The 16773-nt window shown below is 34.3% G+C and overlaps 1 pseudogene; it reads right to left on the bottom strand.

The window, feature by feature from the left end:
- Window positions 1-423: 423 nt before the first annotated feature.
- Window positions 424-1322, bottom strand: LOC102532712 (ADP/ATP translocase 2 pseudogene; annotated as a pseudogene).
- Window positions 1323-16773: the final 15451 nt, after the last annotated feature.

Below are 16773 nucleotides of genomic sequence, written 5' to 3'. Positions count from 1 at the left end.
ATTTACAGCCATGCAGAGAGATGTTTAGACAGAATATAAAATATACATTTACGGCTATTGTTCCTGTTTAAAAATCAGCTGGGTGTGTGAGGTGTCTGTATCTATGTTTGCTTTTTTTCCTAAATAGAAGTTAGTTCATTATGATGCTCATGCTTTTCTTTTGTGTGTGTGTGTGTTTCAGATATTTTTTATTTCTTCAAGTTTGTTATTTATCAGGAGTGACTGAAATATATAATTGGGTCCCATCATCATGGAAATGGCTTTAAGAGAAAACTGGTCCAGTGAATATTATTGCTTCCCATTTTCAACCAGTAAATAGTTGCCATTGATAAACAGACAGCCAACAGTCTGTCAAGAATGCTCAAGATAACGTGATATAATACAATATGCCTGTTCACAGAGGGAGAAAAACTAGAAAATAATTTATGTGAACTTCTTGATCTCATCATACAAGACAAGCACAAAAGCATCGCCTATGCCTCTGAGGACATTGGACCACGCGCCTTTGAAAAGGCTTTGGCTCCTTCCTCACGAGCGATCTTCCTCCAGCAGTCAAGCGTGCCTTTGTACATGATATCAGTTCCTTTGCACCCTGACTGCATCGTCATGAGGCGACGCATGGTGTCAAACGGATAGGAAGTCAACCCAGCAACCGCTGTGACATACTGTGCGATCATACAGCTGGTGAAGATATGAGCATTCTTGGGATCTGGAAGCATACCCTTCGTAGTGTCATAGTTACCAAAGTAGGCAGCTCGGTAGATGATAGTACCCTGAACAGACACATGAAAGCATTGGTATAGGCCGTTAATCCCATCAGATTTGTGGATCTTAACCAGGCAGTCATCAAGGCCTCTGAATTCCCTTTCAGCTCCAGCTTTGCCCACATCAGCTACTAGATGGGTACGGGCAAAGTCAGGAGGGTACACAAAACACACGGATGTGGCACCAGCGGCACCACCTGATGCTACATTCCCTGCAAAGTAGCGCCAAAACTGGGTCCTCTTGTCCACACCATCCAGGAAGATCTGCTTGTATTTATCTTTGAAGGCAAAGTTGAGAGCCTGGGTGGGGAAGTATCTGATGACATTGGGCAGGTTACCGCACCAGAAGGACAGGACTCCCTGCTCCTTGGGGATACGAACCACGCAGTCTATGATGCCCTCGTACTGCTTATCTGCAGTGATCTGCTTGCTGGCATGCTGCACCTGCAGCAGCAGTGTGACCCACTCGATGGGTGCTACTGTGGTCTTGGAGATGGCCGCGGCCACTCCACCTGCCAGGAAGTCCTTGGCGAAGGACACAGCGGCATCTGCCATGTTGGAAGGCGAGAGGAAGCGGGCGGCTGCGAGAATGGTAAGGGACCAGCTCGGACTCCGGGCTGTCCATGCGTTTCTAAACTAAATGTTTCCACACTCAGTTAAATTCATGACTTCTACTTAGTGAACAATATGCTCTTCTTTTCAGAAAAATCAGATTTTAATTTTTCAGCGTTTGTCTTCTTTTTATTTAAAAATCCTAAGGAGAATGATATATTGCTGTGCGTTAATTACTCTTGTTATTTTTTAAATAAACTGATTATGGGAATTCCTTTTTAAGAAGAGAAATGGTAGAACGTGAAAACACTTAAAATAAGTGCTGTGAGGCAGGCTATGCTGCTGCCGAATCTCATAACCATAAGTGTGTAGCATCATCACAGCCTACCTGGCCATTCTAAGGAAATAAATGCTGTGTGTGTATGTTGTGTGTATGTGTGTGAGAGAGAGGAGAGTATGCGCTTGGGCTCTTAAGAAAAGAGTTATGATGATAGCTGGATTTTTTGTTTTTACTTAACATTTGCCTGTGTTATTTTTCAGATTTTAGTTATATTTTAAATTTCTTTGGGAATTATATGGCCATTCTAAGCTTATAGCCATTAACATATGACCAGTGATGCTCTGGTTATTCAAGTTTACAAGGTCAGAAAACTTTTTGAAACTTTAAATAGCTGTAATTAGTCTTCACTCCTTTTCTTGATATTCTGATATACATATATATATAATGTAATATATAGGCTTGAAGAAAACACAAACTAAAATAGAATCACAGTTGAATCACAGTTCCACCAATAATTATTGAATATCCAGTATGGGCTAAATATTGAATTAATGACTAGTGTATACAAGGATGGTATAGCAACAAGATAGATGTTTTAGACAAATAACACGATAATGGCCCTATAGTGTGATAAGTGAAATGATAAAGGTAGGCAAAGATTAGTTAGAAACACAGAGGGGAGCAGACACAGCATGGGGGAAGAGGAGCCCAGGGACAGCACTGTGGGAAAAGTGATGTCTAAGATTATTCTTAAAGGATGATATGAAGTATATTAGATGAAGGGTAGCTTAGATTATCTTCCTATAGAGTGAGTTTATTTAAATGGGTAAATGAAGAAAGGGGTTTATATGTTTGTTGGATAATAATACAGACTTTAGAGTCCATATTGCAGGTGACTTCTTAAATATCCACTTTTAATGCCTCTTCATACATATCAGCCATGTATTCTGGAAGAAATTAGTTTCAGGTTCAGAGATACATGTTTCTTAGACTAAACCAATTAAAATAGGTGCATTTCCCTAGAGAATTAGTGTTCCAGGAACTTAGTTTTACATAAATCATCTTCTAATCACACAAAGACATTTTATCTTGGTTCAGGTGTGTGTATGTGACCTGACTGACACAATCATACTACAGGATAGTGATTTTATTTCATGGCTATAGGAATGATAATCTTTATCTGCTACTAGTATGAAGGTGGCCAGGATGCTAGAGCTCTAAATTATCATGTCCGCAGTCTAGACAGAAAGAAAAAAGACAAAAAGCAAAAGATACACATGCCAGCTGGGTCAATCTGCAATAAAAAATCTTCCCAGAAACCATATCCAATAAACAGTGTTTACATCTCAGTGGCCAGAGTTGTGTCAAATGTCTACTTCTAGCTGCAAAGGAAGCAGGACATGCATTCTTAGCTGGTACACATCCACTCCCAAATAAATTAGAATTCCATTAATAAAGAAAAGGAGAGTAAATATTATATTCAATACTAACATTTTCTAATATACAGTCTTTGAGCTCAAAGTGTTTGTCATCTGCTATGGAAAATAGAAACACAAAACATACTTACAACTTATTTTAAATTCTACTTTAATGAATATACTAACAAAGTACTGTTAAGGAGATAATTGTTTTTGCATAGTGGGCTCTTAGTTTTAAGAAATAAATAGATTACATTTTTCTAGATAGAAATTCAAGGAAGTTTCTAGCTTCAAAGTCCAACAAACTCTAATATTGTAGAAAAGAAAAATAAATTTAAAAAAACTAATGATTTTCGAAAACCAAGCAGGGATATCATCCATGGACTAATTCCCTGATGTGTTTTTTAGGGGAATCAGTAGAAATAAAATCAAGGTGGAAAGCCAAGGCTGTGGTAAGACTTGGAAGATTTTGCTAGAAGCCCTCTTGACTGCTTCACTGGGAATGGGTGAATCATGGCGCCTTGGTGGCTGACTCTTCTGGGGCTACAGCGCACACCGTATTAGAGAATCTCTGCAGCCACCTTAAAGGAAACAACCAAAGCCGTCTCAGGTATGTAGAGAAAGGCAACACAGTAAGCTATTGCTACAGAGGACCCTAACATCGTCTGCAGAGCTCGAGCAACCCTCTTCAAGCATGAAAATTTTAAGTGGCAGAAATGTCACCAAACATCTATGTTGGAAAATACTTTGCTACTAAGTGAAAATAGCAGCCAAGGAAATAAAAATAATAGAGAAATCTGGAAAATATACATTTATTTAATAGTTGAAATTCATACCTGTTAAATAAAAATAGATATTTATAAAAAAAATTGAGATTTTGGAAATGAAAAAATATACCAATTGCAATAAAATTTTTAACTCAATATGAGGTCTGATAGAAAAAAATGGTGTAGATAAAAATCTTCCTGAACAACATAAAAAGATGTAAAAAAATGTAAAATATAAAATATAAGCTAAGAGACATGGAGAACATATTGAGAAGTTTCAATATCCATCCAAGAACAGATCTAGACTAAGAGAATAGAATGAATGAAAGAGAAAAAAAGTGAACAAGATTGCCTGAAATGTTTCCATAAAATAAAATAATAAATGAATCTTAATTTTTAAATATTTCACTAAGAAACATCAGATCATTTTTTTTCAGAGCACAATAGTTTTATAGTTTATATCCAACAGAATCATTTTGGTCTCAAATTTTTCAGCAAAAGGGAAAATTACTTTAAATCCACAGTACTTTTATCAGCTTTAGAATAACCATACAAGGACTAAGGTAAAATAAAAAGACGTTTAGTCATATAAGAACTCAGAAAGTTAACCTCTTATACACATTGGTCTGTACGATACTATGCTATATTATATCATTTGTGTTTGAACTACATTATTACAACAGTAGTACATTAGAGAATGTACTTCAGAAAAAAATCATGATAAAAAGGGGTTTCAAGGAGCACTAATGAGCACACATATCAATTAAACATAATGTTAAATATAAATAAATATTGTTAATATTAAATAATTACTTTAATAACAGTCTGGAATTACTATTCTGGATTATAGCAATGTGAGGATTGATCAGGGAGTCTATGGGGGTAAAAGCCAAGCAAAATAAAAGTACATTATGCTGTATACCAGAAATTGACACATTGTAACTGACTAAACTTCAATTTTAGAAAAAAAAGTAAATTAAGATCCTTGTAGTGGAAAATATTTGGAGAGGCAAAGGGACAGGCAAAGATTTCTTAGGAGACTAAAAATATCCACAAAAGGAATATGATAAAGTGACTTTATCAAAATTAATACTAGTTGGCCTTTATAGGACAGTGTTGTGAAAAATTATAAGGCAGAATTAATAGAAAATATCAGCAATATAAGAACATTCAAATAAAGAAATCTCCAGACCCAAAGATTTCACTGGTGAATTCTAACATTTAAAGAACAAATAAAATTAATTTTGTACAATATCTTCCAGAAAGATAAAAAGAGGAGGGAAAAATTCTTATCTAAGTTTATGAGGTCAGAATTATCCTGAGTCAAAAATCAGATGAAGAAAGTACAAATAAAGAAAACTATGTATCACTAACTCTCATGCAATGGACATAAAAATCTTCAACAGAGTATCACCAAATCAAACTCAGCAATTAAAAAAGCAACGCATCATGACTTAGTGTAGCTTATCTCAGGAATGCAATAATCAATATTCAAAAATTAATCAATTGAATCCATTTATAATCCACATGTATTCATTGATGCAAAGAAAGCATTTCACGAAATTCAATACCATACTGATTCATAATAAAACCCTTAGCAAACAAGAAATAGAGGGAACATCCTCAATATGATAAAGGAATCAAGAAAAAAGAAATTCTACAACTAATGTCTTACTTAATGATGGAAGACTGAGTGCTTGACCCCAAGTTAGGGGGCAGGGCAAGGGCAGTCACTCTGGCCACTGCTGTCCCGCATTTTACTGGCAGCTCTAGTCAACTCAACAAGGGGTAAAAAGGAAATAAAATGCATATTGGAAAGGACGAATTAAAATTCTCCTATTATATGGATATGATTTTGTACATAGATAATCACAAGGAATCTATGAAAAAGAATTGTAGAACTAATAAAATTTGAAAACAAGTTAAAAAAATAATATTTGCGATAGGTCTAAAATCATGAAACACAATTGCTACAAGTCTTTTCTTTCCTTTTTTTTTTCACTACAAATCTTTAACAAAACATTTACATTATATGTTGAAAACTACAAAGTGCTCATAAAATACAACAAATGATTTAAATAAGTTTTGGGACATACTGTGTTCATGAATTTAAAAAACTAAGCAAAGTAAAACTGTCAATTATCTGAATATTCACATAAAAGTTTAACACAATTGTTATCAAAATCCCTGCAAGATATTCTGTAAATACAGGCAAGATTACTCTAAAATTTATGTGGCAAAGTAAAGGAACTAGAATAGCTAGAAGAATTGTGAAACAGAAGAATTAAGAGGAAGGAATAACTCTACTTGATTTCAAAACCTATTTATTGTTACAGAGCTACAGTAGACGATACTGTGTGATGTTGGCAGAGGGACAGACATATAAATCAGTGAGATGGAGGAGAGAGCCCAGAAATTACCCCCACACTGAAAGGATGATCCATAATATTTAAGAAAAAAATCAGTGAATTGGACTTCTTAAAGTTAAAGAGTTTTGCTCTTTGAAAGACTATTAAAAGGATGAAAGCCAAGCTACAGACTGGGAGACAGTATCTGGAAACCACATATATGAAAAAGGACTTGTATTTAGAATATGTAATATGATTCTCAATAATACTGAGAACTCAGCAATAAGAAAACCAACAACAAACTTTAAAAAATGGACAAATGACTTGAACAGACACTTCACCAAAGAGGATATACAGATGGCAAGAAAGCACATGAAAAGTTTTACAACAGATAGCCATTGATACATAAACTTGGTTGCATCTCAGAGACATTATTCTAAATAAGAGAAGCCAGTCTCCAAAAGTTATATAGTATTTAGTGTCACTATGTTCTCAAAAAGACCACAGTCTGGAGAATACCTCAGTGGCAGTCAGGGGTTAGGAGTTGGTGGAAGATGTGACTACAAAGTCATAGCATCAGGAAATTTTGTGAGGTGAGGGAACTATTTCATATCTTTATTCTGGTTATGGTTACACAAACCTACTCATGTGTTAAAATTCAAATAACTGTACATTAAAATGATAATTTTACCTGATTTTTATAAATAAAATAGGCAAAAAATGAAGATTGAAGTTACAGAAATCTATCTGTAATATGCTGCTTTGGGGGAGGAAAGAGAAGAAAAAAAGGATATATAGTTCTGTGGGTGTCTGTGTGCATAAAACTTATCTGGAAGAATGAAGAACCCACTAACTATGATTAAGGAGACTTCATTGTTTATGTTTTAATATTTTTGAGTTCATTATTTATTTCAAAAGTCAGTTAAAAAAAGAAAAATACATGTTTTATGCAGGGACTTTTATAAGAATGTCCATAGCAACTTTATTTATTATAGCCAGAATTTGGAAATAATCCAAAAGGAATGGAAACCCAAATTGTACCATAGCCATATAATGAAATACCACTGGGCTATTAAAGTAATATGGATAAATCTCAAAATCATTATGCTAAGCAAATGAACTCAATCACAAGAGTACATACTATATGATTCTTAACATATAAAATCCTGGAAAAGGCAAATCTACTCAAGTAAAAGAAAACAGATTAGAGATGTCCGGGAGTGGAGCGGGTGGTAGGGTCTGGGGAGGAGTTGACTGCCCGGGGCTTGAGGGAACTTTGGGTGATTAAAATATTTTATACCCAAATTGAGTCAGTGGTTACACAAGTACAAATTTACCAAACTGAATTTTTAAAATGAGTGCATTTTATTGTATGTAACTCATCTTTCAATGTTGATTTTTAAAGAAGATAATATACTTTATTAAAATTTGCACCTCTTGGGGAGCGACAGAAATGTTAGCTGTCTTGGTTGTGGTGGTGGTTTCATTGGTTACACTGAAATATGTGTAGTTCACTGTGTAGGAATCATACCACAATAAAGGAGTTTAAATATATATATATATATATATATACACACACACACACACACACACACACATATACCTTATTAAAAATGTAATCTTTAAAAAATATGGGCTTTTGGAAAGTGCATGGGGCAGTGGTTTGGAAAAATTGATGTAATTTCATTTATTTTCACTTGGTTCCATACACCCTGTAAATAAGCATCTTTCTATTGGTTAATGTCTGGTTGATAAACTGAAAATTGAATATAAATAATAGATGTTAGTTTTGGAAATTATTCAATAATTATGAATTTAAAGTCACGCTGTAATCATTCCCTCTTATTTTTCAGTGTGAGGACAGCTCATAACATTGTTCAAGAAGTCCAAGGACCAGGTATCTGTGAGCAACTAGAAAGGGAACAGACAAGACAAAGAACAAAGAGAATGCAGGCAAATCACTGCAATAGAGGATCAGGGTCCCAAGACAGCATGTCATCCTCCCTCTATCCAATTCTCTGAAAATGTCTCTTTTCCCCCTCTGTAAATAATAAACTAGCTGTATATAGAATTGAGGCTTAACAAATATTTCCTCTCCACATGTTAAAGACATTTTCGCCCATCAACTCGTGGCTTCATGTTGCTCTGGAAAAATTTTACTTATTACTGCATCATTCTTTCACATCTAACCCTATTGATAACCTCTGGTTACATTCAAGACTGTCTTCTCTCTTTTTAGTGAACTCCCCAACAATAGTTTTAATTACCTTATTTAGGATTTATTGTATATCCCACTTCTGAGAATTCATGAGTTAATAATGCTGGGGAATTTGGTTTTGGAACACTATTCACTACATCATTACATCTAGCCTTTTTTATTTTCTCTTCTTCATATTTCATCTGTTTTACTCTCTATGCTACATACAAAATAATTTTTAAATTATCTTTCACTTTGCTAATTCTCTGTTCAACAATATCCAATCTAATGGTTAAGTTTTCCACTAAGTTTTTTTTTTCATTTCTTGATGTTATATCTAGTTCTTCTTCAACTTAAGCTTTATTTTATATTGTCATGTTCCATTTTTCTGTTTTCTAGTCTGTTGTTTTTCAACTTAATCTCTTTAAACATATAAATTATATTATCTGAAGTCTAGTCTGCTGGGTTTATTTGTACAGATTCCTAATCACATTGTCTTTTCTATCCCCTCATGTGTCTTGTAATTTTTAATTGTGAGCTAGACTTTATCTTTTAAATTATTTGCCATCTTGCATGGAACGTGTTTGTTTCTCAAAATATTAGCCATGAAGAACCATTTTTTTCCCTTCAAATCCATCATAGGTTTATACTTTTCTAAATAATATAAAAATGAATTGTTAGAAAAAGCAAAATAAACAGAGACATAAAGTACTAGCTTTTAAGGAAAAATTAGACCACATTTTTGTTACTTCCTCTATCAAATTGCTATACCCATTTCTAAGACTTTCAACTTCTGTATTTACTTTATCACCACTGATGAGTAGAAAACAGTTCACCAGTCAGCAGCAATTCACAGATCACACTGTAAGTAGCCCTGCTCTAAAATACTTACATGTTTGCTCCAGTGGGAGAGAAAATTTTATATTTAGTTGTTGATTAAAAGATTATCAGATTATGTGGATAAAGTAAATTTGAACTTCTAGGCCAACATTTACAAATTCTCAGCAGATGTATTTTTTTGTTTTCCTCAACAATAGACCAGGTAGGGAAAGATAAGCTTCTTTTCCCATCTTTCACATTGAAGGATGGTTATTTTTCTCATCCATCCTTTGCCTCAGGATATAGTCTTGTGAAGTTCACTGCTTTTTGTGTAGCTCCCAATGATAATAGTCCACCTTGTGTGGGCACAGACTCACAATCCTATTGCTGAGATTCACCGCAGCTTCCTGACTCAATGACCTAACCTCATTCGCGGTCATACAATTACAGAATCAAGTGACAGGCTTATTTCCTTAATATTGTTGTGTCACTTATTCTCACCTGTGATTTGAAAAGCAAGTTAGACATATTTTATTTTGCAGTTCTGATACTTTATTCAATAAGTTCTTCCTGTTATTTAGTCCAAAATAATTCTAGAGGCTGATACATTTCTAGGAACACTGATACCTAATCTTGGACTTGAAGAGCTTTCCTGGCTTGTTTGTGATTTACTCTGCATTGCTTATATTTCCTTTAAAGTCTTTCTCTACACAGAAAACTAGGTAAACTCTTGTTTACAATCATCCAATTCATAGCTGACACAAATCTGCAATTTTTGAAAGTTACCAGATGTAAACATAAAGAAAACAAGAAAAGCAATTTATATTTAAAAAGACAAAATAAATAGCTTAACACTTACACCTTCTACCACTTCTAAGAAAGGTTGGAAATAGAGACAACTGTGTGCTATGTGTAGGTGACATCTAAAGCAAAATGATATCATGGTATGAAGCACCAGGGGAGAAAAATACATTCTTCAAATTCTAAAAAAGCAAGAGTTACAATATTAATAACAGATTATAGCAAATCTACCAAATGAAACAGAGAGAGAATGCAATTCATTAAATTCAATTATGTATATTATTCACTTGGGTCACAAAAGTTATACTCCATGGAGGACACATATTGGCTGAAGAAATAAAGCTAGAAATGAAGGGATCAAATATTTTTGAAAGTGGTAAGTTCTAAAAAGCAGGTAATAGATATAACCTCTGTGAAGGTTGAGGATCACATTGTGGAGGTCCTTTACATAATATGATCAAGGAAGACTTTTCTCAAGTGATTTTTAAATTGTTACATAAAAACGGATCAGAGCCAGCATAAGAATATCTACAGCAATGTACCTCTACCCCAGTTGCACATTGGAATTACCCAGGGAGCTTTTATTTTGTAAAAGTTTTGAAATATATATATATACTTGATCTAAGTGAATTATATAAGTTTTTAGTAAAATATACATAAACATTTAATAGAACAGTAAACAATGATTATATTAAATTATAGAAGAGCTCCCTATAAAAAATTAATGAGGTCTGGATTATTTTGTTTGTAAATTCTTTCAAACAAAAACTGAATAAACAAATTCAAATACTGTTTAAACTTATCTAAAATACTACTTTCAGAAAAACATTTCTAAGTTTTTTTCAAATCTATCACAGCACTGCTAGCAAAACTTGACAAAGACAAAAAAGCCAGCCAGCCAAAATAACCTTAGACAAACATACCTCATTTACTAAAATGATCCCAAGTTCCAAAAGAAAATTTTATCAAACCAAATTAAGCTGTGTATATAAAATAACATTCTGTGGACAGATGGGTTTCATCCAAGACATGCAAAGGTCATTTCCTTTCAGAATACATAAAGAAATAATATATTAATTAAGACACAAAGACATTTAGAAAGATTGAAATTCTGTTAACATAGGCAAATAATAATTTAGTCACTTGCTCCTCTTTGGGTTGCTGAATGCCTCGACTCTAATGAGCTCTGCTAGGCTATGTCGAGCTGGGCTGGGCTGACTGGGTTATCTAATGGAAAACCTTCAGATGGACCCCATCTGAAGGATTAGCCCAGCTGGAGCACTCTATTCTAATGGCATAGGACAGAGAGGTGGGGTTGGGTGAAAAAGACACAAACTCATTTACGGCTTCTGCATCCATGTATCATTGGTCAAAAGCAAATCACATGGTCCAGCCCAAGGTCAGCAGAGGGGGAAATGATGCAAAAAGTGAGGAGAAAAATTCACTTGGAACAAACCATACCATCTACCCCCCAAAATAACATACATAAATTAACATATAAAGACCTTTAATAGCCTAAAAGGAGATGGGTTATTTTTGACATAACAATATAGAGATAAGAGTTATTGAAACTCAAAAGCCAACATATATCTGCAGTTTAGCACTAAACACATTTTTATTTAAGCGTTAGAAGCAGAACAGATGCTTACTTTATCAGTATTCTTTAACAATATTCTGGAAAATCTAGCCAGTGCAATTAGAGAAGAGAAGAAAATAAGTAGCATACAAGTTTGCAAGGAGAATAAAAATTTAACACTTTTTGCAGATGGTATGACTATATAAGCAAGAAAACTCAAGAGAATAAACTATAGTCAACAAGCAGTAAAATAATTCAGTAAAGTGGATGGTTTGCCAATTAATATAGAAAGTGGCTTTTCTATACACAAACAGTGTCACGTTAAAATGCAGGGAAATAAAAAAAATACTGTCTTATATTAACATTGGTAGTAATAAAAATAATAAATGTGCTTAACCAGATATATACTGAATCAATTTAAAACATTATAAATCTATGATCTCTATGCCAGACATTATACAAATTATAGACTGCAATCATCTTGAATGAATAGTAAAAAAGACAATGTTATTTGATAAGAAGTATAGTTGCCCTAAATTAAATTCATAAATTCTATTCAATACCAATTAAAATTCCATCAGCCTTTTTACTTGGGGGGCACTTGACAAAATGACACTAGGGTTCATCAGGGGGATTAAATATGTGACAATATCCAAGAAATTTCAGAATAAGTTCAGTAATGAGACCCTTATCAGATATTAAAAGGCCACTAATGAGGGACTGTTTAGATAAATTTTTGTTCTTTTATGCAATAATTCATACGAAGCTATTAAAATAGATATGAATGTGTCATCTGCAGAGTTCCATGACATATTATTTTAAATATATAAACATAAATAGGTATGTGAATGTAAGAACACACACATCAGACATTTCTGAACAAATACAGAAAACTGTTACGGGTTACGGAATTCAGAGAGACACTAGTGGTTTTCTACTAAGGGAAAAAAACTTGCATTTTTCATTGTCTGATTGCCTTTTTTGCCATATGTGTGCATTATTTTAGATCTTGTTCTTAATTTAATTCTGAAGAAAACTTCCTAATGCATATAGGCTTCTGATGTACCCAGGAATCACAATGAAATTTATATCCATAACAAATATTATATTAAAACTTATTACAAAACAAAATAAGCTCAGAGCATTCTATGAAACACTTTAATAACTTTTTTCCTGAATGCATGTAGTATACTATTAATTTTAAGGTTCACATTTGTCCCTGCAGACACAGATTTCTCTGACCATAATTGTAATACCACTAAAATAGGAAGGACTCCCATTTCACAATAGCTGAAAGTTATTTGAACTTTGCACTAATTTTGGTGAGTTTCTACTCTTTTTAACTTGCCATGTGGATGTATTACTTTTCAAAGGAGCAGTCAGAAATATCTGGAATATTCTAATTTAGTCAAGAGCTCAATAACATCATTCCTTTGAGACATGGTAAGATTACAAAACTTTGAGAGGAGAGTGTCATGACAGAGGGTAGAGTAGATCTCCCGCTTGTGTAAGGGACCAGATAACTAGCTTCTTCTCAAAGAAGAAAAAAATTCTGACTATTATTTATACCTCATTCTTCACTGGTGTTTCAAAACTCTTAACTGAAAGAGTGCAAGCCATTGTGACTTTCCAATATGAGTTTTTCAGTATTTGAAATGGGTGAGTGCCTGAGAGACCTCTCCAAAAGAGACAGAAAAAGTTAGTGAAGACTCAACACAAGGGAGATATACTGCGTTACATTAGTTGGCAGCTTCACTGAAACAACTTTGCCCAGGAATCTGGCCCTACAGAAACATATTTGATGTTGAAACAAGGTCTCTTTGCTAGTTATTGCATTGCATGTCCATCTGTTCTGTTGAGATTTTGCCAGCTCACAAACTGGTCTGCTATTTTCAGTAAGCATGTGCCAAAGCAGCACATGGTTTAGACTGGCAGATTACATAAGGCTGTGAGTATCCACTATAATAAAAATTTCATCTTTTGCCCAGTGTGTGTGATCCTTAAATTGCTCACTGTACATTCATTAACTCCCCAAAATTCCCTTGAAAGACGTGACATCTCATTAGTTTACTTTATAGTTAGGGAACCTTGACAGGAGATGAAGTGACTTAACGAGATCCACAGGTGAATGCTCAATGGAATATCTGGGTTTGTTTACTTGAAACTACATCTTTTCACCTAAGTTGTTGATATTCAAATTGAAGGGGAAAAAAAATCATGCAATTCAGTATGGTATGGATCGTGCTCGGTAAGGTGACACAGATATTTCCTAAAAGAGTAGTTAGTGGTATGACACTCGAAATAGACAAAAACACACAATGCTCCTATAAGTTCTGATGTATTATATGTCTAGAGACCCTTACTTTCAAACCAGTAATTGAACTTAATTTTACATTCTCCTCTTACACAGATACATTGATGCTTGCTTTGACTTTATTGGACTGGTGGTCTCTGAACCAGAAGGGCCATTTAGAAGAAGGTTTAGGAATATTACCAAAAGAATTCTTCAGAAAACTTTGAACATAAATTCTTGGGAAAGATGTCAGATAATGTTTCAAATTTTGTCAGCTTTTACAATCTTTTTAAAGATCAGAATTGTACAAGAAGATAAATAATTATGAATGCACAAACTATTTCTAAATATCCAAAGTTTCACATTATCATAGGTATAAAATAGGAGTTTTGATATTTTGTGGTCCTTTAGATTGACTGAAGCTTGATCAAAACAAATTTCTAGGTTTGTAAAAAAATCAAATTTTAAATGTGGATAGGCTGTTTTGTTAAAGACTGTGATAAGCACTCAGACAGCATACCAATCATATCTGTGAATGATATGAGTCTGAACAAGATATAGAAAATATTGTTATCAATACCCCCAAAAAATCTTGACAGGTGAAAAATAAATATATAGACTGATATAATTATAATAAGGTACTGATTAATGTAAAGCCTCCATGTTTTAGAGTCTAAAAAAAAATCTCAGTTTACAAGGACACAATAAAAAATGCTTGCCTTGGAAACACCTATGTAAAAATCGCAGTAAATCACAGTAGTCAGTGTGAGGTGACCAGACCATCGTATTCAGTACAGGTCACCACATTTCAAGAGAAGTTTTAGTAAACAGAATAGAGAACTCAAAGCATAATGGTGAAAGATCCAAGGAGATTATACGATGCTTAGTTTAAGCAGCGAGATTATCAACCTAGAGAATTTAAGCAAGACATAATAAATATGTTTAAATATTTGAAAGACTGTATGTAAAAATTTATTTAGCCATGATTTGTAGGATTCCAGAGGCAAAAATAAAATCCAGCAATTGAGTGTTATTGAGGGACAGATTTAAATTTAAATTAAGGAAAACCTTTCTTTAAATAAGAACTACGTAAAAAACTGAATGGGTTTTCTGAGGAAACATACTTGAACGCCTTTATGCAGAGACTAGAAGATTATTTGTAAGTAGCATATAAAAGGGGATTCAATTTTCTATCAGGAGATGGGAAGTAGGGGATATGGAGCAAATTACCGTCCTTTTAAATTCATACACAATTTAAATGAAAATTTTCTAGAAGCTAAGGCCAATTTGTTGAGCTGAGCTGATATATAACATGTATTATGTATATATGTATATATTACACTCATTTGGATAAAAGCGTGTCTGGTGAATGTGAATTACAAGTTGTTTTTTTATGTTGTAAGAAGTTAAGTCTTAGTAAATATTTATTACTTCTTTAAAATGAAACCAATTTGGAGCCTATCCTTTTGAATCTCAAACATTTTGTCTTTGGTATCTCTTGACTTCCTGCTTAACTGTTATAATGATTCTAACCATGTTTACCTGGTTAGAATTGACCAGAGATAAAAGTGACAGCTAGGGCAGTGCGAATAAGGACAGAGAGGGGAGATAGGGGTGGGTTCCTTGAAGATGACAAGGCGAAGCCTGGATTTGCTGTAGGAGGCAAGAGGCCACGAGTAAACGGATTCAGAAGGGAATGGTTTGGTCTGAACAACAAGAAACAGGGAAATGTTAAGCTCTCAAAAGCTTTCCAAAATAAAAGGGGCATGGAGAATACAAGATGTGATATGTCCTAACCTTGCTATCTAACTGAGAGACACACAAAAGAAATGGGCCAGATAAAACTGGTGTTTATCAGGAATGGAGCAGATACACCCTTAACCTGATGACTCCATGGGCAGACTACAAGGAATAGGCTTACTTGTTCTGGGAGGCGAGTTCAACATCGACACTGAGGGATAAGACCTGAACAAAGAAAGGCAGAGGTAAGTCTAAGGACAGGAGGTGGAAGCCTAATGGGATTGGGCAGCGTTTCCCGTTTCCCAGGGCGAAAATGACTTTTTCAGTAAGCCTGCAAGTGGCTGTGCTCTCGACATCCCTGCGCTACCCCGTGGTTGGTCACGATGCTGCATGACACAGAGCAAGTAGTGGGTTTGCAGAGTTCCAGTAGGGGCTACAAGTCACTCTCTTTCCTGGAGGGACAGATATCACTTTGCAACAATTCTTTTTTTTAAAGAGAAATTCTATTATATACGCATTTCTGTAGACCACTGGGTAAATGATTTTGAAGGGCTTTTATTCTATCTTTTTCCCATGTATATAATAGAAGGATATTCACTTGAAGAAGTTCTTTGTTAAAAATGTTATTATTGAGAGCTCTCTCTCTCTTGCTCTCTGTCTCTCTCTCTCTGTATAAATATATATGGCACTAATAAATGAGTTTTATCAGACATGTGTGCATTTAGGGAATAAAGTGTGCTATTACTTATTGCTGTTATTTAAAATAATGCTAGTAAATAGTTTACTAGGTTAACCACATTGATTTTATTAAAGTAACATTTCAGACTCTAAATGCTCTTTGTTGAATATATACTTGTAAAGCTGAGGTCCATTTGCAGGCGTCAAAGATGCTTTCAGTAAACCTCACCCCAGAGAGACTAGCTAGCTCCATGAAACATAGCAGTTCGTTGACCATCCTCCAGTCACCACCTCTCAGTTTTCAGTGTTTATGAAGCATGGCTCTCAGAAGAGAGAGAAAGAGAGAGGTAATTGAGGGTGTTTTTCACCTTCTAGAGTCGGACACACAGAGACAAATCAGGTAAGGACACTGGGGAAGAGATGGGCTATAAAAGTGGGAATCAAACTATACGATATAATATAAATTAGCGAATATAGACAATGCTCAAGTTCGGAAGTTATGCTAAAGAGGAGAGCAAGCAAAGATCTCCAGGTTGGAGA

This window comes from Vicugna pacos, chromosome 5 (assembly GCF_048564905.1).
Source record: "Vicugna pacos chromosome 5, VicPac4, whole genome shotgun sequence".
In the NCBI taxonomy this organism is placed as follows: domain Eukaryota; kingdom Metazoa; phylum Chordata; class Mammalia; order Artiodactyla; family Camelidae; genus Vicugna; species Vicugna pacos.
The sequence above is the reverse complement of the archived record's forward strand: the minus strand, read 5'-3'. Positions and strand labels throughout refer to the sequence as shown.